The 23554-nt window shown below is 41.5% G+C and overlaps 1 pseudogene; it reads right to left on the bottom strand.

Annotated features, from left to right (window-relative positions):
• Nucleotides 1–668: 668 nt before the first annotated feature.
• Nucleotides 669–19100, bottom strand: LOC121639347 (annotated as a pseudogene).
• Between the last annotated feature and the right edge of the window lie 4454 nt (nucleotides 19101–23554).

The following is a 23554-nucleotide window of genomic DNA, read 5'->3' as shown; positions in this document are numbered from 1 at the left end:
TTAAAAGTAGCTGCTATTACAGTAACAGCAGGTATCTGAACATGTGTGTGCAACAGTGTGTGCAGGTTACACTTACCTACACACACTGTTACATCTTTGACTCTTGCAGAGTTTTGCAACACAAGTGTATCACAGTGTGGAAAGTGTTTAGTGACTGAGAATGTGTTTAAGGTTTTCTAAATAGTGGATGAGTTTTGCAAACTGTGCCACCGAAACCATGTTAAGGGGTTTGGCCAGAAGTGTTTGATTTATAAAATGAGTATAGAGCTCTGACAATTTGGTCCAGAGAACAGAGTTTGGTGTTTTAGCACATGGAAAACTAAAAAAAGTCACCTCTAGGTTAGCAAAAGAAAAGTTGGCAGAAAAAGACATAATTTGTGCTGGTTCACCACTGGGTTGGCTGCCTTTTACTGGAACTTGCCAGCATAATAGAATAATCAGTGTTCAACAATCCAAGTAATAAACCTAATCTAAATTAATATGTTTCATTACATGCAACATTGACCAGAGACAACAACTTATACGACTGTAATAAACATCTGTTATGTCAACTTAAACTGAAATCTGTGTCAAAGGTAGAACTTTCCTTCTGAAGTCTTGATATCAGCCAACAAATGCTCAAAAACAAACAACCTTAAAGCTGATTTGTTCACAACTTTAATGGGGTTTTAAAGGGGTTTCCTCTGGAAAAAGGAAAAAAGAAATACATTCTTAAGGGAAGAACATGTGGAATTAATGCTTTCAACCATGAAAGGACACCTGTTTAAGATTTTTTCTGAACTGTTAACTGTTATCGGTGCCGGTGGGACTAACAATACAAACACACGCAGCAAAAAGGAGGCACAACATTATATTAGTATATCAAAATTGCCAGGTGCTTTAAATAAGTCATAAAACATATTTACTGAGAGTAACTACACTTGGTTAAATCAACATGTTCTTGATATGTTTTAGTAATGCTCTGCCTTTCAGCTAAATTGCCCAATTTTACATGTTGTTTGTAACATGTGATGCACTGAGCACCTCTTCCTGTTTTTATGTCTTTGCACTTCATTTTCCATGTATAACTTTCCTGGCATCATTAACTTGTAATCCTCTTCTTCTCTCCTCAGCATTTATAACATTAAAGCTAAACTGAATTGAATTAAATTGAATTATCAACATGGAGCTGAACCTTTTGGCTTGTGTACTTATCCAAGATGGTGTCCTTGTTTATCATGTGGAACAAGTTGAGTGGGGCGACTGTTGGCCATTCTCTGTATCTCATGAACGACAGCATCAGTGTAGATCAGGGGTGGCCAACATCGGTCCTCGAGAGCACAGCCCTGCAGGTTGTACATGCATCCCTGCACCAACACACCTGACTCAAAACTAATGAGTCATTGTGCAGATCCTTATAGGCTGTTGATCCATTTAATTTGAGTCAGGTGTGTTGCTGCAGGGCATGCATGGAAAACCTTGCAGGATTGTGGCTCTCGAGGACCGACGTTGGCCACCCCTGGTGTAGTGCATGTTTTCTCTGTCAGAACATAGAGACCTGTCGGGATGAACCAATCACGGCGTCTAGCTCAGCCTGGACTCTCTCTGCACACAGTGAAAACAGGACAAAATGTGAGTCTTCTGTACGATAAACTAGATCATATAGGCGTACTGTCAAGAAACACAGGCATTACAGATACTGGTCTTACACCTACCCCTGTATGTCTGGGTAGTACATCATGTATAGCAGCCCCCAAAGCAAAGTTAATTGTTGTAGTTTCAGTTCCAGCAATAAAGAGGTCCAGAGTACAAAAACACAAACTGATGAGATCAAAACCAGAATCTTTGTCCTGTTCTGTTGGAGACATAAGAAACAGAAGGAAACGTAAATTTAATATTCATCCATTGATCCAGTGATCTTCAATATCCTGTTCAAACTGGGATTGAGGCTAACATAGCTGTAATTGGCCAAGAACATGGCTGACACATTTTAGTGAATAGCCTCGGTATTAATATGAAATATTAATATTAGAAATTAATAGTAAATTAATAAGAATTTATTAATTTAGTTTGCTTCGATTAGTGGGCACCACCCTTCTTTTAAGACTAATTCCACAGTTTAGAAGAGAAACCGTGAGCATCTGAAGGCACCATGACTCTTTCCAAAATAACCACAGAAACAATGCAAATAATTTATTAACTACCAGTAATCAAATTAACAGCACACAGCATGAAATAGAAAAAAAATATTAAATTATCAATATCACTTTAGGACCTCTTGACGGCATTTCCAGAGGGGCTGGAAAGGTAAATCAACTTCAAGGACAGTAGAAATAGAGCAGAATAATGGTAAAATAAAGTCAGAAGAATAAGGAAATTAAACCAAAATAAACATTATATGAGAGAGGATATCTTTGCTAACTTATATATGATTTGGAATATGGGAAAATGAACTAAATTAGTCAGTAGAACTTCGTTAACTTCTGGCAGGGACCAGTGGGGTTAAGCACTGGAATTGTTCAAGGATTTAGGAGTAGCCGATTAGTAAAACTGGATTTAATCAGATCGGATGCGGACTTGAAGAATCAGAAAAAGGGGGAATGTAATTTAGCGTTTTAAAAGACAACCAGCTAAATCAGAGGTAGCCCTGGCTTGGTCTTACTTTGGTCCAGGATGATCAGGCCTGGTAGCGGAGGCGTGCGGTCGGACGTCATGGTGGCGTTTTCCCCGAAGTCTTTTTGATGCTCTGCAGAAGGCAGCCCATCAAGATTAACATGATCTTTCAAGATGATTAGTTGTTTGACATTAATGACATTAGTCTTGATTTGGCATCCAAAGTGACCCGTGACCTCGTCGCTCCCTTGACACGGAGAGGGGGTAGCTGGTGTAGGAAAATGGAGGATTCCAGCTGTCTTAGGAATCCAAATCAGATCCTTTGTATTGAGAGTTTGTTCATAACCAAGCGTTATTGGGCAAAACGCTCCTGGTTGTAGTTGGGCTCTTAAGATTTGAACTTTGGACTGGCTCCCAAAAGTTCACTTAAACAATAAAAGTGACTGAAAAACCAGCAAAGCTTGATAGCTCTCGAGCTGTATGACAAAAATGTATGCTGGTTGCATAGCAACGTTTCCTGGTTAAACGTGAGCAAAAACTATGAACTTACAAACAAAACAAAGACGAATAAACAAAGACAAAAAGACAAAAATTACGTTTGAAGGTATTAATGTGAATCCATGGATTTCTTTTCTTCTTTCTCTTTCAAATCTGTATTCTTATTCTAACTGGAAACTTCTGCTAAGAGGACTTACTGGCTAAGGCAGGGCCTTACGCTGTTGTCCAATGAGAGCGCAAGGATGTTGGCGTGGATAGGGACATTTACATACAAAGTAAATGTATATTACTTTACTAGAGATTCATCAAATATCAACCTGTAAGTTTTAAAACTTACTTTCCTATACTCCAACCATGGCAGATGCCTTATCACACGTTTATAAAGAAAGACTAATAACTTTGCTGAAAAATAAAACAACAACCATGACTTATTACCAAGAAGATTTAATTATTCATGAAACATGAACACACACATTTATACCATTTTCCCAGATAAAAGACGTGCTTTGTAATCCGGGACCTGGAAAGGAAATTCATATTTAAAATAAGACTTTCTCAGTTTAGGAAGGAATATTTCTAGATTAAACATTTCTTTAGAAGTAAGTAAAAGTCTTAAAACTTACTGAACCAAGAAGATAAAAAAATCCTTGAAGGACGTCCACTAGGAGGCGCTCCAACTCCATGTTTAAATTCCACTTATTCATCTCTATGGGACAGAGCTTCATAGAAGAGTCGCTGAAATTACTATTTGTGTTTTCCAATACGTGGGATCATTTTATACCATCATTATGAACAAAATTAAACATTTAATACAGGTTTAAGCAGTCAGTTTAAAACAGTCCTGAAAAGAAAATAGTTATTTCTTTGACACTTTTGACAAAATCCAGCCGTTTCAGGCAGAGTTCAGTTGGGGGTTTGATGGTAATCTATGTGATTACAAGTGTAAGAACTTGGAAGAAGACCTTTGGGGAAAGGACTAATAGACCTGAGTGTCCACAAAAGCTGTTTGTATATTGAGTGTATATTGGGTGTATTATGGCTCCTCAAAGTTCCTTTTTGAAGATAGCTGGTGTATGCTGGGAACACAATCTAAAATAAACATTTGACCATCTTTTGGAGAGAAAGGGAGTTTTTGTAACTTGAGTTTTGGGCCTAATCCTAAAACAGGAACAGACGACCCACCACACTTACACCTAGAAGACAGTAAAGAGTCACTTTTTATAGCTTTGGGGTGCATGGAAAAAACCAGATAGGAACCAGGAGAACACATCAAATCCACACATCAAGATTTAGAAAGGTTTAATGCTGTGATACAACTGTGTTAGTCAATGTAGGAATACTTTATATTTCTTTAGAAAAAGCACAAACACATTAGAAACACAATACAACACTTTTCCATTTCTATAAGGTAAGAGTCAATGAAGTCCCTTGGTGATGAGGTATCAAGCTTCTCTCTGTGTTCCTCCATCTTGATTTTTATGAAGTCAGTTGTATGCTTATATAATGTGAACGTCCTCTGATGAGGTCCAGGCAGTCTCTTCATCAGCCAGGGCATCGTGTTGTACATCTACAGAGCAGGAAGATTTGTCAGATCATCTGGTAGTCTTCAAATAATTTAAATATTTCTGTCTGGTTATACCTACTTTCAGAAAACTTTCATTTTATTCATCAGGACCTGCACATTCAAAAAGCTGTCGACAGTAGAACAAACTGTAACACAACAGATGTTCAAACGGAGACATTTTACCATTTCATGGGGAAAATATGAACTTATTTTAATTTGATGGCAGTAACATGTCTAAAAACAGTTTTGTCTGATCTTGGGTTTGGACAAGTAAAAGTGCCCCCGAATGAAATTATTAAATTACTCATTAAATATTACTTAAATGTGTCATTAATTAAACAAATGACAATTAAAATACATTAATGTGTTATTTAATGTATCACTATTAATTAAAATACAAATTAATGTATATAAAAACATATATAATTATTTCACTATTAATGAATCATTTCATGGTCCTGTGTTGCAGGCATCATGAATTTTATTGTATCTGTCAGCCTAGTCCATCAAAGTCAGTGGACGCCTGATTGGTTACCCTTACCACAAGTCCTGGGAAACGCACTCCAGATAATGTGTTGATGCATGAGACTAATGAACACATTCCACATCTTATCCAAACTCTACGTTGGTGTAGATACTCTATTAAACAAACCCATTGAACAAAATTTTATTAGCAACCACAAAATATCAGGCAGTGTGTGAAGTGAAGGAGCTGCTGAGAGTAAGAAGCAGCGGATTTGATTGCGGAAGCTCTGAACAGAACCCCGACTTGGTTCTCCAGAGCTGCAGTCGGTAAGTCAAACTCCAGACGCACCGGTCCCTGTGTGTGTTCTGCTTGCTGCACCCCAGTACCAGAGAAGCGGTGAAGCACTTCTTCTAAACTTGAGTCACTCTATGATCAATATTTTGGTCCAAAGTGACGAAATAAGTCCAATGTCAATAATTCTCTGCTATTCCTCGATACATGCTCTGGATCAACAGGTCCTGCTTCCACATCATCTTCTAGCTCTAAAGTGTCTCTCACCATCTCCCTGAAAAGTTCACAAAACACGTCCTTCATCTCTCTCCAGCCTCTCAATTAAGGACCAAAGCAATGAAACATACTGGACTAGCATTAGCCCCGCCCACTGACTTTGATGGACAGATTAAATAAATTCATGATGCTCTTTCAACAAGGACCATGAAAATAATTAATTAAATATTGAAATAATATACATGTTTTACATACAATAATTGGTATTTTAATTAATTAGTGACACATTTAATAACACATTCATGTATTTAATTGTCATTTTAATTATTTAATGACACATTTAAATAATTATTTAATGATGTACTTTAATTATTTCATTGAGGCCACTTTTACTCCTCTATACTTGGGCAGGGTCCCTGGTTTATTTTTTCCAAGCAATAAAACAAAACATGAAGCAGAAAAACATGATGATGATGATGCCTCTGTCCATTTTCTCATCTAGTGAATCTTTAATTAATCCTTAACTTGAAACTAAGCTGCCAACTGAGACCTGATCAACAGTTTTAATAATCCTCAAAAAAGATCTCGATAAAAGCAAGACCAGTTGTGACATGATCTGCTGGTTTTTGATTTAGGTTTTGTAGTTCTGTCATGTTTAGTTCTGTTTTATTGTCTTACTTTCTAGTTCCTTCCTTGTGTATTCTGTTTTTGTCCATGATCTCCAGTTTGTGTACTTGGTTTGTGTGTTTGGTTTTGGTGTTTGGATGTTCATAGTGTCTGTTCTCTGCTTGTTTGGTTTCTGCTTGTTAGTTCATCTGAGGGGTATTGTTCGAAACCAGAATAAAGAAATCCAGGATAATTAAGCAAGCCCAGCTTGACCTAGCTTGCGCGGCCTATTCCCGGCTTAACTGGTTGCACGTTTGCTGAGCCAGGATGAGAAGGTGCGGCTAGAGTTAAGCCAGGTGAAGATAGTTGGGATAAGTGCGTGTGCACGGCATACTGAGGCAGACCCTCGCGATCGCTTCCACAGAATCAACCGATGGGGAAATGGATAAAAAGTCGCGCGTACCTACGTCACGGCGCCCTGAACAACAGCTCCTGACAGGAGTTCTCTGACGAAGTTAAGGGATATTATAAGGAAAAAAGGCAATACCAATGCCATAAGTAAAGAACGCGAGAGAGCCTGGCAGACAATAGCCGACCGGCTCAATGCGTAAGTAGTCAAAAACTGTACAATTAATAAACAGTGCTCCACTGGAAACTGTCAATAATTAGGCTACAATTTAAAGGAGTTACTTTTCAAATCCGACTAACTGTTGTATACTTTAAGAGTGACAAGCAGGTGCATGTTACTCAGGAAATGTAGAGTATGATTAGGTGCAAACAATTATCCACAATGTGTCATTTAATCTATTTTCCTCATGTAACGTTTTTATCTATTTTATCTTTCTGTCCTTCATAAAGGACAAACCTGTCTGGCCATAAAAGGACCTGGCAGCAAGAAAAAATTAAATATAAGAACATTTTGCAGGCTGGTAAGTGACTCCAAAGTAGATAACCGTGAACAAATGAGGTGAATAGATGAGGTGTCTGCTGACATATTCGATGTCTGTATGATTGTAGCAGTTAAAAAAAGGCCTATAGAACTGGCACAGGGGGCGGCCCACCAAGCCAGGATGTGACTCCAGCAGAGGAACTGGCCTCCATTTAAATAAAGGGAGGCCAGTGATGGAGGGGATCCAGGGAGGGACAATAACTGACTCTGTCCCAGCCACAGAAACTGTCCGCTTCATACAAGGTACACAAAGTACTGCAATTCTACTGCACATGGAACACAATCAAATATAATATAGTGTCTGACTTTGGATAACCTTGCAGTGTCTGGGAACACAATTACACTTTTGGAGCCACCAGAAGATGATCCGGTTAGTACAGTGTCTCCAAATCACAGGCTTGGTATGTTCTGTGAAATCTTAATCTGAGTCCTCTCGCTGCATGTATACGGCAGGAGGAAGGCACATCTGCAGCTGCAGAATGCACGTCTGCAGATGAGGAGACTGTGTCAGTGGAGTCCAGAAGGTTTGAGACATGTCAGTTTTATGGGATTGGCCTGCTTATTTATTCCATGAAGGATATGAAGTCAGTGATGTGGTGCTAATAGAAAATGTGTAGCAGGACCCGGATGCTGCACAGTCTCCTAAGCGGCCTGGTAACATTGTGAGTATTGGCTAAAGTACATCTACGTTATGCACAAATCCTGCTGTGCTAACTGACATTTCCTTTACAGACTTCACAAACTGTCAGAACGCTTTATTCAGGGCACCTGGAGAGAGAGAGAGAGCTGGCAGATGTTAAAAGCTGACTCAAAAAGAGCAAGCTGCAAGGAATGGAGCTGGATCTTGAGATTAAACGCCGGACACTCAGAAAACTGGACCTGGAAATCCAGTAACCGAAAATCTGTATCTCTCAATGACACAGTCATCTCCAAAGGCCAGGGGATGTGAGCTGTCCCTGAAGACTCGTTCACGTCTGAATGCTCTTCTGAGGATGCGGGCTTCCTCGTCCAGCACATCCTCCGAAAAAGGGAAAGCCATTATGAAGAGGGACCAGGTGAAGGGGAGTTGGACCTATATATTCTACATTGCCCTCGTCACGGATTTCTTTGAATACACCTTTGTATCCTCATCCGCTGTGTTTTGTAATCTCAATTAATGCAATAAAACATATTTATAAAACCTCTGACAGCAATTTGACGAGCAGTCTTCATTAGCATAGCAATATAACACTTGGCCTGAGTAATAATACTGCAACTGGAATCCATATAAAAAGGCTGTTGCGATTACGAACACATTTGGATTAAATGTACAGTGACTGTATATGTAATATTTTAATACTGGATGATTAAAATGACGCGCCATACTTAGGAAGACCATGGACATGCTGTAAAACACATTAATTCCTCATAGAATTGACGGTGGACATGCAGGTGACTCGCTAGGATTAATCTTCCGGCAGTTAGCCTGGTCTGGAGCAGGCTAGCTGCAGCGGATAAATCACCACAGTAACTTGGCCGGGTTTAGTTTGAGCTGCTTTCATGCAACCGACTTAGGGCTAAATTCAGCCAGGATAACCAACATATCCCGGCTTAATCCCTTATCTTGGTTTCGTGCAAAACCCCTCTGGTCTGATTGTTCATGTACTGCACCTATGTCTAGTTTGCCTGCTGTTTATTTAAGTCCATGGGTTTCAGTTCTTCCTTGCCAGTTCACTGCCTTCTGTTTGGTTGCTTTCTGTTTGTTAGTGTAGTCCATGCCGTCTTTGTTTCTGTTAGTCTTAGTCCATGCCATGTCAGTGTTTTTGACTCCAGAGTTTTGTTTTGTAAGTTTTGTTTTTTTCTTGTTATTAAAACCTTTTTACCTGCACCGGTCTGCCTCCTGCCTCGTCTGCCTTCGCTTGGGTCCTCAAGCCCACAGTTTCCTGACAGTTTTGCTTTATTTCCTGTTCATTAGTTCACCTGGTTTGATTTGTTCGTTTACTTCATCTTTTCCTCCTCGTTATTCCTTCTGTATCCTTTTGTTTTCTTCTCACCTTGCCAGTTCATTGTAGTCTTCATGTCACATTTAGTTCCTTCGAGTCTAAATGCAATGTTTCATTTGTGTAGTTTAGTTTTTTTTTTTTTATTAATACCTTGTTCCTGCACCCGTCTGCCTCCCACCTTGTAAGCTTGCATTTGGGTCCACACCTTCGACCCTGATTTTATATATATGTGTGTATAAAGTGTCATTATATAAAAAAATATTGAGACTTTACACTACAGTGTTCTGTATACAGTAACCCTGATGTAATAGAGCTTATTGCAGGCTGCAGTGTGTTTTACAGAGGCCTTACCCTGTACGGCCACAGGTTCCCTCTAAGTGCCACTGACTCACTGAAGTTCTTAAGAATAGTCTCGGAACTGCTTGTCAGCATGTGTTGGGGGTAACGCGTTAGCAGATAGGTAACTCGTTACCTAATTACTATACGTTTGGCCTAGTAACGAAGTAATACAACGCGTTACTAACTATGATTTTGGTAATATTATATTACAGTAAATTGAGTCCCCGGTAATGCGTTACAATCCAACTGTCAGTATAAACATCAGGACAAATAAATAATAAAAAACCCATCGCGCACAACAGCCGAAAATAAATATGAAGTAGAAGAAGAAGAAGCAAGAGCGAAGAAGAAGAAGACGAGGGCGGCGGCTTAATAACAGAAGAAGAAGAAGAAAAGGACGAGGAATGATGGCAACCGACTCGACATTTTCTAAGTGGGTTACTCTCACTATTTTGAATACTCAGAGAAATCGAAAAGAACATTACAGTAAGATGCCACTTTATGTGCTGGTGGAAGGCCAAGAGAACTTAATTAGAAAACATATCCTGTCTGGTGGACACTGTATAGACCTCTAATCTTGAAGTGCACTTTATTGTTTGGAATAGATTCAACTATTAAGATATTCATTTCATGGAAATGTAATTTTTTTGTTAAATCTTTGTTGGCCCGCACTTCATAATGCCAAGCAAATAAATGAGGTGGTAGAACAAGATGTTTGCTATCACATCACTGTCGTTATAATTCTTCCATATCATTACATTATTGTAATTCAGCAGTTCATATTAACAAACTACTTTCTGATGCAACTCATTAGACTTTGTTGCCACACACATACTATAATCATGAGGAACTACATTTAAATGAGAACTATTCACCATGACAAAATAGTTGCGCCACCTTCATTGCGTAATGCCTTGTCCTAAATTGCTTATTTTGCTGTGAAAGTAACTGAAAAGTAATATGTTACTTATTACTTTATACAGAGAGTAATATTGTAAAGAAATGTATTACTTAAAATTAAAAGTAACTGGTAATGCTGAAATATATTACACTTGGGAAGTAACTTTCCCAACACTGCTTGTCAGTGTATTCAAATCGACACCCAAACACTAAACAGCAAATGATTGTTGGATTACAGCGTTGTTTCTAATCCCAGTGGGCCGTCAAAGGGATGGCCTGTAAAATAAAGTGGAAATGTTGTGTATGACAAATGAAGGGTGACATGTCAAAACAAATTAAATTATTGCTTATTGTTGTAACTTTTTAATTAACACTTATCATAACTTAGCATGATTTTTCATTATTTTCTGACATGATCATATACTTTAATTCTTAAAAAGAAAATGTTCTTTAATAACATGATGGTTGTTTATATTGATATGATGTAAAATGTGTCTTTTTGTTAGAGGAGGGAAACAAAAATGACACCATATCATAAAAGCACAAGTTAATACTAATGAATCACGTGTGATGCTAAATAGCACTTTTTGTTTCCTTGCCTTGCTGATCTGCAAAAACATCTCTGAGGTACTGGCTCTCATGCTGGATGGCTCGCTCCAGAGTCTTCTTTCCCAGACCAAAGTTCCTCATCGTGTGAAGAGCAAATCTCCTCTGCTGTTTCCACTGGTAACCATTGGAAGGCACGATGCCTTGTTAAAACACAGAGCAACATTGGATTGAGTAACTGGAGATGAAAAAAGTCACAACATGCTGCAAATCTTCTTTGTATGGTGTCAGTCCGACACTGAAATGTTGCTGAACTCCTGATATAAACTGAAAAGAGCAACACCTTTATTCCCCTGTAAGGCTTCAAAGAACGGTATGCTGGGACGGTCTGCAAAGTCTTCTCCTCGTTGGATCAAGGCCTCTTTCACATGCTTGTAGCCATTAATGATCACAATCCTTCCACCACAGAGACGAAGGCTGAAAACTTTCCATATTTCTCTGCAAACTGAACACAGACAGCAGATTGATGTGCTTTAAGAAGGTTACGAATGTCCCTTAGGTGGCTGAAAAATCAAATCTAATGGATGTGGTGGGACTCCTTCATGTTTAAATAATGAACTTGTCAGTTTCCCCTTCTATATTAAGTGCCAGAGCTCTAACTTAACACTGTCAACCCAAATAGAGGTTTACGATGTAATTTTGGCCTGTATAAATGAAAAGCTAGTGGATAGTTTGGTAGGTGACTGTCAACTGGTGAATGAATAAAATCATTTCAGTTGTTTCTGGTAGTTTTATCACTACATGTCCCATGATACTGTTCCATGACGTACCATACACTGTAAGCAGCTGTGGTTACCAGAGAATACCTGTAAAAAATACAGCAGCATAGCTAGATCATTTTACTGACCAAATATGTAAATAGATATACAATCACCTCTGAATCACATTAGAAACTGTTAAGTCTACCAAATAAATGTGTTCATTTTGCATAATGGTGTTGTATATAAACAGAACCATTTCCTGTATTTTTTACAAGTATTAATTGCTTATTATGCCATCAATAATGGTAAATTTAACGGGGAAAATATCTAACAAAACTAATTTAATCTGCATTTTGAATGGAGGTTTTCTGTATATTACACAAATCTATTTATAAATATGCTAGTATTTGTTTTAATAATCAAGTTATAATAGAAAATTTACTATAACCCTACAAAATGAATACTACTACTACACCAAAATATGCAAAATACATCTTCAGAAAAAGAAAAAGGGGAAAATATCACTTTTTAAAAAATTTATTCAACAGGCAGCATCAAAAAGTTTTTAACAAGTAAATTTGCATTTCAGACATATAACACATGTTGGCGCTGTGTGTAAAAACGTGGACTTCATTAGACATTTTACCTCCTCTGGATTGGCATCAGAATGTTGGAACATCACTTTGAGTCTTTCCATCTTTTGCTGCTGGCTGTCTGGAGTTTCTTCACGGGGCAGAATTTACGTTCCATTAAAGCATCCGTAAGTGTCCTGCATGGCTGCTCTCTGTTCTAATGGCGTCTCATCTGTGTGGTCTGACTCTTCAGTCTGATGGTTTCTTTTTCTGATTTTGGGTGTTGAAATGCGCCTCACATTTTCAGTTATGTTTTGCAACTGTTTACCAAGAGAATGGTAGCCTGTTCCAACAACATCGCCCTCTATAGCATCTTGCAGAGAAATGGGATATTTTGCAACCATTTTTTTTTTGCAACATCAGTCGAGTGCTTTTTACCTCCATGAGGGCATTTTCCCATCACCTCAGCCACAACAATCCGGACCATTTGCCTCCTCAGTTCCGGGCCTGGCCTTTTTCCTCTCTCCAAAGCATGCATCACTTCCTCAGGAAACTTACTCCATGGAATTTCAAAGCTGTCGTCCCACTGTGTGTCCAGTCCTGGGCTGCTGGCAGAGGCTGACGATGAACTTTGGGGTGAAACCGAGAGGCGATGACAGAGATTGGGTCGGTAAGGCTTCCACAGATGATGGTGAGCTGTTCTCAGGAGTTTGGTCTTGAAAGAACAAAATAATATTATGATTCCCACTGTCCACTATTACAAAATATCCATGTCGGCTTTTGATTTTGAATAGATTACATATGTTTATATGTTGAAAAACATTGTGTGGCATTTTACTTACATTTCCATTTCCAAGCAGGAAGAAGCTTTCTAGCTTGTACAGGCTTTAATGCTGTCATCACATCGGCCTCCGTTACCAAGCGTAGATCATCATACGTCTCAACTCCAATGGACTGCAAGAGCCCTACCAGGATGTTTACTGCTGGAAGTTCTGGTAGGACTTCAATGATGGAAACATCTAGGAAGGTTTGCTCTGAGTCACTCATATCTGCAATGAAGAAATGCCACCTTCAACCCGAACAGCAGAAATATACAGTCCATGGATTTAACAGAGCAGGAATATGCATCAAGTAACACTTAATATCAAAGTATTTACAGTGAGAACTAAGTAAGTTCCCTTGGACTTTATTTTGCCACAATACTGTGTTTCAGTGGAATGACTTGGTATCCTTTAAGAACGTACGATACCAAAGGATAGAAATCGTGCAGGTCATGAATGTTAACACACTGTAACCCAAGACTGTCCTTGGTCACACAATACAGATGGTGTTCTGTGAGGAAGATGCCTTTGTGGATATCTATCAAAACATACACACATGTGTCATTTTTAATAATAAGAAGTTCACCAAACTCCACATACTCATCATTACTGTACACAAGAAACTGTCCTTTTTATATGCAGGTGCTTTTGTACTGAATGTCTGTTGTAACTGTGGTATTTCTTTCTGAAAAGGCTAACTCCTTGACTGTATGTTTAATAGTATCACTGTAAAGGTTGGGATAAAAACACAGCTGTCCTTCACTTGCAGCACTTTACTGCCTTCCTGCCCAGCTAAAAGATATGCCTGATACATCTGATGACGCTCTGACAAGGTCTGACAAATATTTTTGCAAGTTTTTCAAGTGTCTAGCTGTTATAACCCGGCTCAAGGCTACAACACAACAACGCCAAACAGCGAAGAAGGCCAATTTAAGAATATTTATTAATGAAAGATTTAACCAAAATCAAAAGCAAAACAAGATAACCATAGAGTGTGACTGTCTGTAGAATCAGAAGTGTAAGTGCGTGCATGGTTGTGTGTAGAATGTAATGAGTGCCGTGTTGGATGGAATAACGCTAACTAAAAATAAAATAAGAAACAGGGCGCAACGGGTGCAGGTCCGGCCTGGGAGCGGAGAGAGGAAAAGAGAGACCCGATGCCGGCCGTAGGCGGGTATTTTATACGCACAGTGCGTCGGGCCCTTGACGCACGCACGCACCGCCAGGTCCACTCCAGGTTCACCTGCACACACACATAATTAACCAACACGGCCACCGAGAAGAAGGGGCCGTGACACTAGCACATCTTTTAAAATAACTGTGTTTACTTTCAAACCAAGCGTCCATAACCTCATCATTGGACCAAATTTCAACAACAGTGCTGAATAATGGAGCTAAAAAAGTGGTGCTTGGGTTTGAGCTTCTTTCTCAACTCCAAATGTTCTTGGATCAAAGTGTCAAGATGTGCGATCTGGGACAAGGAAATCTTTTGAGCACAAATAAGATGGACAATGTCTTTCAGCTGAAGAGCTAACTGCCATACTTCATCCTCATGGTTCTGCACTTTGTCACCAATCAAAACTGGTAGCGTTCTCCAAAGGTTCCAGTTTTGAAACAGCTTGTCCTGATAACTTGACTCCGTCAGGGTTGACAGCACATGGCTTTGTGAGAGCTTCAGATCCTTTATACTTAAACTGTTTGATGCGCCTGTTTAAGAGTGAGTATGTGAACCATTTTTTCTTTTTATAAAGGTCTTCAGGTACAGTGCTACATCATATGACAAGACTCCCTCAAAGAGGTCATGACCTAAACAAGGTGGGAGGCCAGGCTGGGATACGTGAAAAGACTCAAGGATATTAAAGATAGAGTTCACCTTTATTCCTCTAACGTCTTGGATGTTATCAGCCTGGAGATCAGCAACAGCTGCGTCATACGTCTCTGTGGTGCGTGGAGGACCGCAGCATCTGGGATCAGCCTCAAACTGAAGTACCTGCAAAAATATTGAGAGCGACTGAAGTTCTCTGTAAACCAGCCTATGAAATGAGAACCCAAGTTATCCCCACAATGCAGTAAAGACCTCCTTTTACTGTTTCTCCATCTACATTCATTCATCTGTCTCAAGGATTTCACATCTGCCAACAACTCTGAGAAAACTTTGGTTTTTCCAAAATGCTTAAAGTCACTCTCAAGACACAACAAGACTAAAAACATATTATCAGTATTGAACGTAAATGAATGGGTAAGTTTGCTAATGAAAGATAGACTGCAAGAATTTGTGTGTCTTTTTAGCAGAACCCAGGGGATTCACAATTTCACATGTGTCTTGGTACAAAATCAGTTTAAGGCTGTCGGGGTTTTCATTAAAGACGGGTGACATTTGAAAGTTTGTCCATCATATAAATCCGTAAAAACCTCCACATCAGGATCTCCAAACTGCTGTGACTGTGTGTTCTTCCATAAATGTGACTGTAAAACGTTCTTCAGTGTGTCTGCCACTGGTTATGTAGTAAGCATGTTTTTGTGTCATGTTTTCATTCGATCCCAGAGACACTTTTTGAGGTTTGGTGTATTTCAAAATTTTTCTGAATGTCTGATTTCTGGAGTGTGTTGTTCTTAAATGTCCCTGATGACAGGCTGAGAACAAATCGGAATCTTTAATGCAGTCACAAGATTTTAGTGACTGCTTCATCTGATAAGCTCATATCATTTTTTCATAAAGAACTTACTTTAGTTATTGTGTGGGCTTGACCTAACTCCTGCATCATTTTGCATTTCCTCCACAGTAGTCTGTACAGTAGAAGCAGGGATAAGCAGCTGTCCTTGGAGTTTAAGGTAAAAGAGACACATGTTTCTAAGATAAGACTGACTATCATTCTCTGGCATATCACTGGCTGCACTAGCTGTTGGCTCGGCTTCATGTGTGTTTTCCTCAATCTTCTGTACTGGCAATGACATTTGGGGGGCTGGGGGCCAGTTTCCCTGTACATGTTAGTCAGCACCATCAGGGGAGCATGCTTATGCTTCCTACACATGTGGAGAAGTAAATGAAGACTTTTTAGTAAACACATGTTTGCAACCACTGAACTGGACATGACACAGACCTGCCCTCTCCAATATGATCATTTAAGTGAGACAACGAGCTCTTTTACTGTGTGAAAAATGGCAGGTACATAATGAAACTGCACACATTTAAATCTGCAACAACAACTTAGGGCAGTTTGAGGCGCAGGTGCATTGTGCACGAACGATAAAAATGGCCCTTGAAAGCTGAGTAATGGTAAATGTTTGACTACATGTTACACGACGTCAAGAAGGAGACCGGAATGATGGGTGTAGAAGCCTCTTTAATCAGGCATAAATATGTCACTTATGAACCGTAGTTTGCCACAGAAAAGTGTTTTTATCCGGACCCAACTTATTATGCGTCTTACCTTCCGCATTGCTTGCATCAGCCTTTGAGCCCACCCGCAAGCGTCGGGCTACGTGACTGTGCTGCGTTCAAGTGCAGTGGGGTAACTCACAGCTTAGCTCAAACATTGGTAAACTGATCAATAACTTATTACTTATAATTCGGGTGCACAAACAAATAACAAAGAAATGTATGGGGGGTACGTTTTAGTCTAAATAATTTAACTAAATAAATCCTGGGTGCCACACCCTCCCCTGCTTAATAAAATAAAAAAAATGCTTAACCATTTTTTCACACTCATATTACTCAAACAGTGTCTCTTGGGTATTTATTAAGGTTGTACACACCATTGGAATGTCTTATCAGTAATTCAAAGTTACCTACTGAAGTAATACCAGTATTGGCGTGGAAAATAACCCATTTGTTTCCCAAGGTAATAAAACAAACAAGTTCACCTTACAGTGAATAATTTAACCTTTGTAACCAAACACATACAGTAAACGGCCAACATTGTCCCTTTGTTACCACATCATCACATTGTTTAAATATAAACAGCTGTTACATTTGTAATATTCACATCTTTGTCTGAATGTGCTATACTTTTGATAATCTCAGTTCTTTAGCTGTTTTGGCACTATCCTATAAAGTCTACAAAACCTTTAATAAACTGCTTGTCTGTTGTCTCACAGCCCACGGTCTCCAAAGTCTCTGGTGCATGTAGTGAGACACTCACGCCAATGTGGTCTATACCTGTCTGTCTCACTGTTGGCTGTCCCAGTTGGTCGTAGGTGAAGACCCTTGGCCGCCGCCGTTCTCGTCTGTGGGGTAAGCATGGTGATGACATCTCCTCAGTGTCAGAGTCTCTGTATCTCTGCTGCAGCGGTTCTTCATCAGAAGGATGCTCACTGTACAGCTCTTGGCCCTGGTGCTCCTGTACTGCCAGCAGCTCACCTTCTGCTGGTTCCGCGATCTCCTCTGCTGCATGCTCAGCGATCAACAGCAGGGGGGTCCTCTGGCTGATGCTCCTCACTTTCAGCCTCTGGGCGTGGGGAAACCTGCGTTCTGCTGTTGTCCTGGCTCCGCAAGAACGGAGACCGCCACACAAGAGCGCCCTCTTCATCGCTGTCTGATCCTGTGTCCTCTTGTAATGACTGTTGTTGTCTTCTTGGCCTAGTTTGTGTCTTTCTCTTTTGTTTGTTTGGGGACTTGTCTATTCTTTCTGCAGCAAGCTGTCACATGGGGAGGAGTAGATTCCTGTGTACTGTGCGACTTTTACCTCCTTGCTCTGGCATTATTTCATAACAGGCAAGTCGGGGCTCTTCTGGCTAACAACTACGTACACAGCATCTTCCCAGTATGAACGGAAGTTTACCCGGGGCCCCCCTCTCTCCTTAAAATTTCGAAGTAGAACTCGGTTGCTCTGGGTACAGCTGTCCCCCCATGTGTCTTTTGGTCATAGTAGCGTTTGCCCCTTGAGAGCCTCCTTCTGTGCTGCTGTTTTTGCTATGGCATAGGCCTCTTGCATTTGTGACTGCCATTTTTGCACATACTCCTCGTAACTGACTTGGTTATCATGGCTTGGTAGGTTGAACATTATGTCTATGGGGAGTCTGGGGGTGCGGCCAAACAGCAAATAATATGGCGAGAAGCCAGTGGCCTCACTCCGTGTGCAATTGTAGGCGTGCACTACCTTGCCAGTGATTGTTTCCAGTCCGCTTTTTCGTCATTGGGTCAGAGTCCTGAGCATGAGAGCAGAGTTCTGTTAAAGCGCTCCACCTGCCCATTTCCCTGCGGGTGATATGGAGTGGTGTGTGACCCGCGAAGGCCACAGACGCTCTGGAGCTGGAAAACAATTGATTTTCAAATTCACGTCCCATGTCATGGTGGATTCTCTGCGGAAAGCCAAAGTTAAGAGCATAATGATTAAACACTTTGTCCACCACTGTCTTTGCTGATTTGTTTTTTGTGGCATACGCTTGTGCGAAGTGGGTAAAATGGTCTATCACCACCAAGATATACTCGTATCCATATTTGCAGGTCTCCAGATGAAGAAAGTCGATTGACACGAGCTCAAATGGGTGAGTGGTGGTAATAGTAGTCAGTGGGGCTCTGTTAGCTCTATTGGGGCGTTTCCTTTTAAGGCATTCACAGACGTGCGTTACAAAATGTTCAACATCATGTTGCATTCTGGGCCAATGAAATCTGTCTCTTATCAACCCTAATGTTCTTTCTGCCCCCAAATGTCCCATCTCTTGGTGGAGCTCTTTAAAGACAGTGTCGTGGTGTTCTTTAGGAAGGAGGAGTTGGTCCCTACCATTTACTTGCCTGTAGAGGGCGCCATCGTCATTCACATAAAGTTTGTTCCACTGTCTCAGCAGAATTTTGACATCAGTTGACTCTTTTCTGAAAGCCTGACCTTTGGGCAGGTAGTCAGTAACCTTGTACTGGAGAACAGGCCCGATAACAGCATCCTTTTCTTGGCTCGCCCTGATTTCTTGAGGCGAGAGAGTCTTGCCAACTGGGGGTGATGTGGTGTCTCGTACCAGTTGGATGGCGTTTTGGCTGATGACGTAGCTCTCAGGACACATACTCCTTCTCTGAAACAAAACACTTTCAGCAGCTGCTTTAATGACATCTTGTTTCACCTCAACTGTGCACTGTGTCATGTACTGGTCATGTCAAGTGGTAGTCAGCGTCTGCGTTTTTCTTGCCTGGTCTGTACCTAATTGTAAAGTTAAAGTCAGCCAGTTCCCCCACCCAGCGGTGACCAGTGGCATTTAGTTTTGCTGTGGTAAGCACGTAAGTCAGGGGGTTGTTGTCTGTGTAACAGACAAAGTGTGGAGCGTAAAAGAGATAGTCGCGGAAACGCTCACATATTGCCCATTTTAAAGCTAGAAATTCAAGCTTTCCAGAGTGCATGTGGTAATTCTTCTCTGGGGGTGTTAAGGTGCGTGAACCATATGCAATTACCCTCATTTTGCCTGCTTGGTGTTGGTACAGTACTGCCCCTAGGCCCTCTTGCGAGGCATCACAATGAAGTATAAAGGGCTGCGCAAAGTCTGGATACCCTAAAATGGGTGGTTCTGTTAAACTGTCTGTGAGCTGGTTTAACACCTCTTGATGAGTCTCAGTCCAACTAATGGGTGTGCTTGGTGGTGGTCGCCCCTTCTGTTTGCAACTAACCCTTTTCCTCCTTGCCTTAGAAACAGGTGGTGTTGTTTCGTCTTTAGGTAAGGTCAGAAGCTGGTATAGCGGCTTGGCTATCTTAGAAAAATCTGGTATGTAGGACCTGTAGTATGAGAGGAAACCTAAAACTCGGCTGAGCTCCCCTACCGTGGTTGGTGGTTTGTCTTTAAGGGCCTGGACTGGGGCTATCTCAGCAGGATCCATAGTATAACCCTGCTCTGAAACCATTCGTCCCAGGAAACGGACTTGTCTCTTAAAGACATCACATTTGTGTGGAGTGAGCTTTACGCCATGTTTTTGGTACCTTTGTAGAACATTACGAATGTGCTGCACGTGGGATTCAAATGATGGAGAGTGCACTAAGTTGTCATCTAAATAGGGCTGACAGATGACATCGCGAAGTCCCTTTAAACAGTCCTCCATACTCCTTTGAAACTCTGCTGGGGCTGAGCTCAGTCCAAATGGTATGCGGTTCCACTGGTACAAGCCCCAGGGTGTAATGAAAGCGGTGAGGGGGCGACTTTCAGGATCCAGGAAGCCCTGGTGATAGGCTTTGCCCTGATCGAGGACAGAAAACCAGGAGCTGCCATGAAGAGAGTCCAACATATCCTGGATCCTTGGGATTGGATGCCTGTCTGGTACTGATTTTCTGTTAAGTCCTCTGTAGTCACAGCATAACCTCAGTTCACCTGACTTTTTGCGGACACAAACGATTGGCGACGAGTAGGGTGATCTGGACTCTGAAATCCACCCTCGACTCAGCAAGTCCTCGAGATAGTCTTTAACTTCTTGGTGTAATGGCTTTGGTACTGAAATATAGGTCTTTTTAACTGGTGTTGTGTCATTCAGTGTGATGTGCATGCTTAGGGAAGGAATGCACCCCACATCTTTGTCGTCATAGGCAAACGCATGACACTCCTCTCTTAGCAGCTGTTTCACTGTTTCCTGGTGGTCTGTACTGAGGTGATCTAGTTTAACTGGAGGGTCCCACTGGGATGGCTTGTGGATGGACTGGGGACTGCTAGTGACTTCATTTACTTGGATAGGAACATTAGTGTCTATATCAGGTCTCTCTGTTGTCTTTTCAGAATCGACTGGGACGGGGTACACTGCCTTTATTTCTTCAAGGTGACCCAGGATAATACGGGGAGACAAGGTGAGGTCATGTTTACTAGCATTGGCGATTGCAATGGGAATATAGACTGCCCTACCCCGCCTGGTAGTCACCAATCCCTCTTGTATAAGCAGACCCTCTGGTAACTGCGACTCTACATCGGGATCAAACAAGAGGCTTTGGCCTGTGTACTGGGCTCCTACATGTGCACGGACAAAGACTGTGCTTATCTGTGCTGCAGGTAGGTGTATCCCCTTTTTCCCTGAGTTAACTGTCCCAACACTTTCATTTTCATTCGGTGTCTGCAATAGCTTAAGCATGGACTTGGCTGTTTTGACTGACACTGAGAATGTTTGACTGATTTTCTGGATATTCTTTGTTTTCAAATGGCCTTTATCCCACTTGCCCACTACTTCTTCTATCACATTGAAGCCAATAATTGGTTGCTCAGCTACATTGGGATCACTAGATACCAGCATGGGCACTAACAGTGTCTTTGTTGAGTGAGTATCACCATCTAGACGGAACTCTGTCTCTATCCACCCCATATATGGAATCTCACTCCCATTTGCCGCTAATGCTACCAGTGGTTCAGATAGGAGCTCAGTGAGTGGTCTTATTACACTGTTTGGGAGGTTTTTTGTTCTCCAGTCATTGTTTATAAGACTAGCTTGAGCCCCTGTGTCCCATAAAGCTTCCACTGGTACAGTGTCTAGGTGGCACTGGACAACACATCGTTTCCCAATGAGGCTTATGAGCTTGTTTTGGCGTTGTGAAGGGATATAACTGCCAGGCTGTGGTGGAACAGTTTGTTTTTCACACTGACCTGTTGGGTTTGCAAGGTTGGCTTGCAGGGACGCAATGTCTATGTGGGACCTAGAGGGAGTTTGGGCTACTGTGGGTCCCGTCTCAGCAACCCCCCCCCCCCCCCCCCCCCCCCCCCCCGTTTCCCTGCAGATTTCTGCTTTGTCTGCAGCCACGAGAGAGGTGGCCTTCTTGCCCACAGCGAAAACAGTGGCGACAGGTGTCACCAGCCCCAGCCTCTCTGCACACTTGACAACCTTTAGCTCCTCTTGCTAGCGGTGGCTTTCGAGTTGTTGCTGATGACTCTGTATACAGTTTCTTTATCTCCTGGACTTCTGCTCTTAGGTCTTCAATAAGCTTAACAGTCTCTGCATCTAGTCCTTGTGATGTCTTGTCTTGCGTCTGTTTCTTCCTGTTACTTATTTCACTTACTCTTGTCTGTTTTTCAGTGTGTGTGTCGTCCTCACTGCTCGAAGGGTGGTGGCTGTGACTGGACTGTATCTCTGTGTGTATTTCGTTCACTCTAGTTGGCTTGACTGGTGTGTATCTCTTAAGCTTGTTCTGTCACTCCGTTTCCAGACTTGAAGCCTCATTTATCTTTTCAATTAAAACTTCATCAGTCACTTTTGGGTTGCTCAGGTATGGTTTTAACTGGAACTTGACGGCTTCACTTAACAGACCAGTCTCTAATGATCGCAGGAACTTGCGTTGAATCAGAGTTGGACTGAACTGTTCCCCATCATCTTCATCCCCAGACTTACGGAGCAGTTTTTCTCTCAACTCTATGGCTCTGAACAGGAAGGCTTGGGCTGACTCTTTAGGGTCTTGCGATATGTTCATGAGTCTGTGGAGTAGTTCAGATGATGAGTCAACTTTGTAATGTCCTCTCAATATAATTTTTAGTGTAGGCAGGGTGAGGTCTCGCTTGACTTCTAGGAGGTCTCTGAGGTGAAGGCCAGGGCAGACGGCCTTTATCACAGCCTCAATTATTTCGTTCTCTGAGTAACCCTTCTTAAGGCCAGACTCAATCTGATTTGTCAGACTGGTAAAAGAGAGTTTGTCCTTCTGTCCTGCTTCCCCTATTTGGCCCCCATATTTTAAAGTCTTTCTTTAAGGTCACTTCAGGAGTTCTAAGGAGTGAAGGTGGGTTGTTTTCTCTCTCGCTGACCATGCTTATGTTGCTCAGCTGAGTCCCCAAAGCCCCTATCTTCTCTTCTAAAACACGGCGTTCTTCTGCCTGTGCCTGCTGAAGTTGCTCATATTCCTGCCTAAGCATTTCCATCTCTGTAGGCTCTGGATTTTGTACTTGTGCTTGCTCTGTTGTTTCGTGCGCTTCAGGTGACCGTATACGCGACTGGAGATCACTCATATACTGCAAGAACTCCTGAGACCCTTCGCTCTTTTGGATTTCATCTAGTGTGCTTTCCACCATCCTCATTAGACCTCGACGGGTTTGTCCTTTAAACCCCTCGCCCGATGGTTCACTGCACTTTAGATGATAGCACACCGTGATGAGCTCTGGTTTATCCAAAGTCCACAGAGTTTCTATGATCTCGTCTTGTAGTTGCTCCATGTTGATTGGTGTCTTTTCTAGGTTCGTCGTGCTGCGTGTAGGATTGAGGGCTGAGGCGCGGTGGGTGTCGTCGAGGGCTGGTTGTCTCCTGGCTGGCTCGCCAAGTTTATGTTACACACGTCAAGAAGGAGACCGGAATGATGGGTGTAGAAGCCTCTTTAATCAGGCATAATAATGTCACTTATGAACCATAGTTTGCCACAGAAAAGTGTTATGCGTCTTACCTTCCGCATTGCTTGCATCAGCCTTTGAGCCCACCCGCAAGCGTCGGGCTACGTGACTGTGCTGCGTTCAAGTGCAGTGGGGTAACTCACAGCTTAGCTCAAACATTGGTAAACTGATCAATAACTTATTACTTATAATTC

Source organism: Melanotaenia boesemani, chromosome 5 (genome assembly GCF_017639745.1).
Source record: "Melanotaenia boesemani isolate fMelBoe1 chromosome 5, fMelBoe1.pri, whole genome shotgun sequence".
NCBI lineage: Eukaryota > Metazoa > Chordata > Actinopteri > Atheriniformes > Melanotaeniidae > Melanotaenia > Melanotaenia boesemani.
The sequence above is the reverse complement of the archived record's forward strand: the minus strand, read 5'-3'. Positions and strand labels throughout refer to the sequence as shown.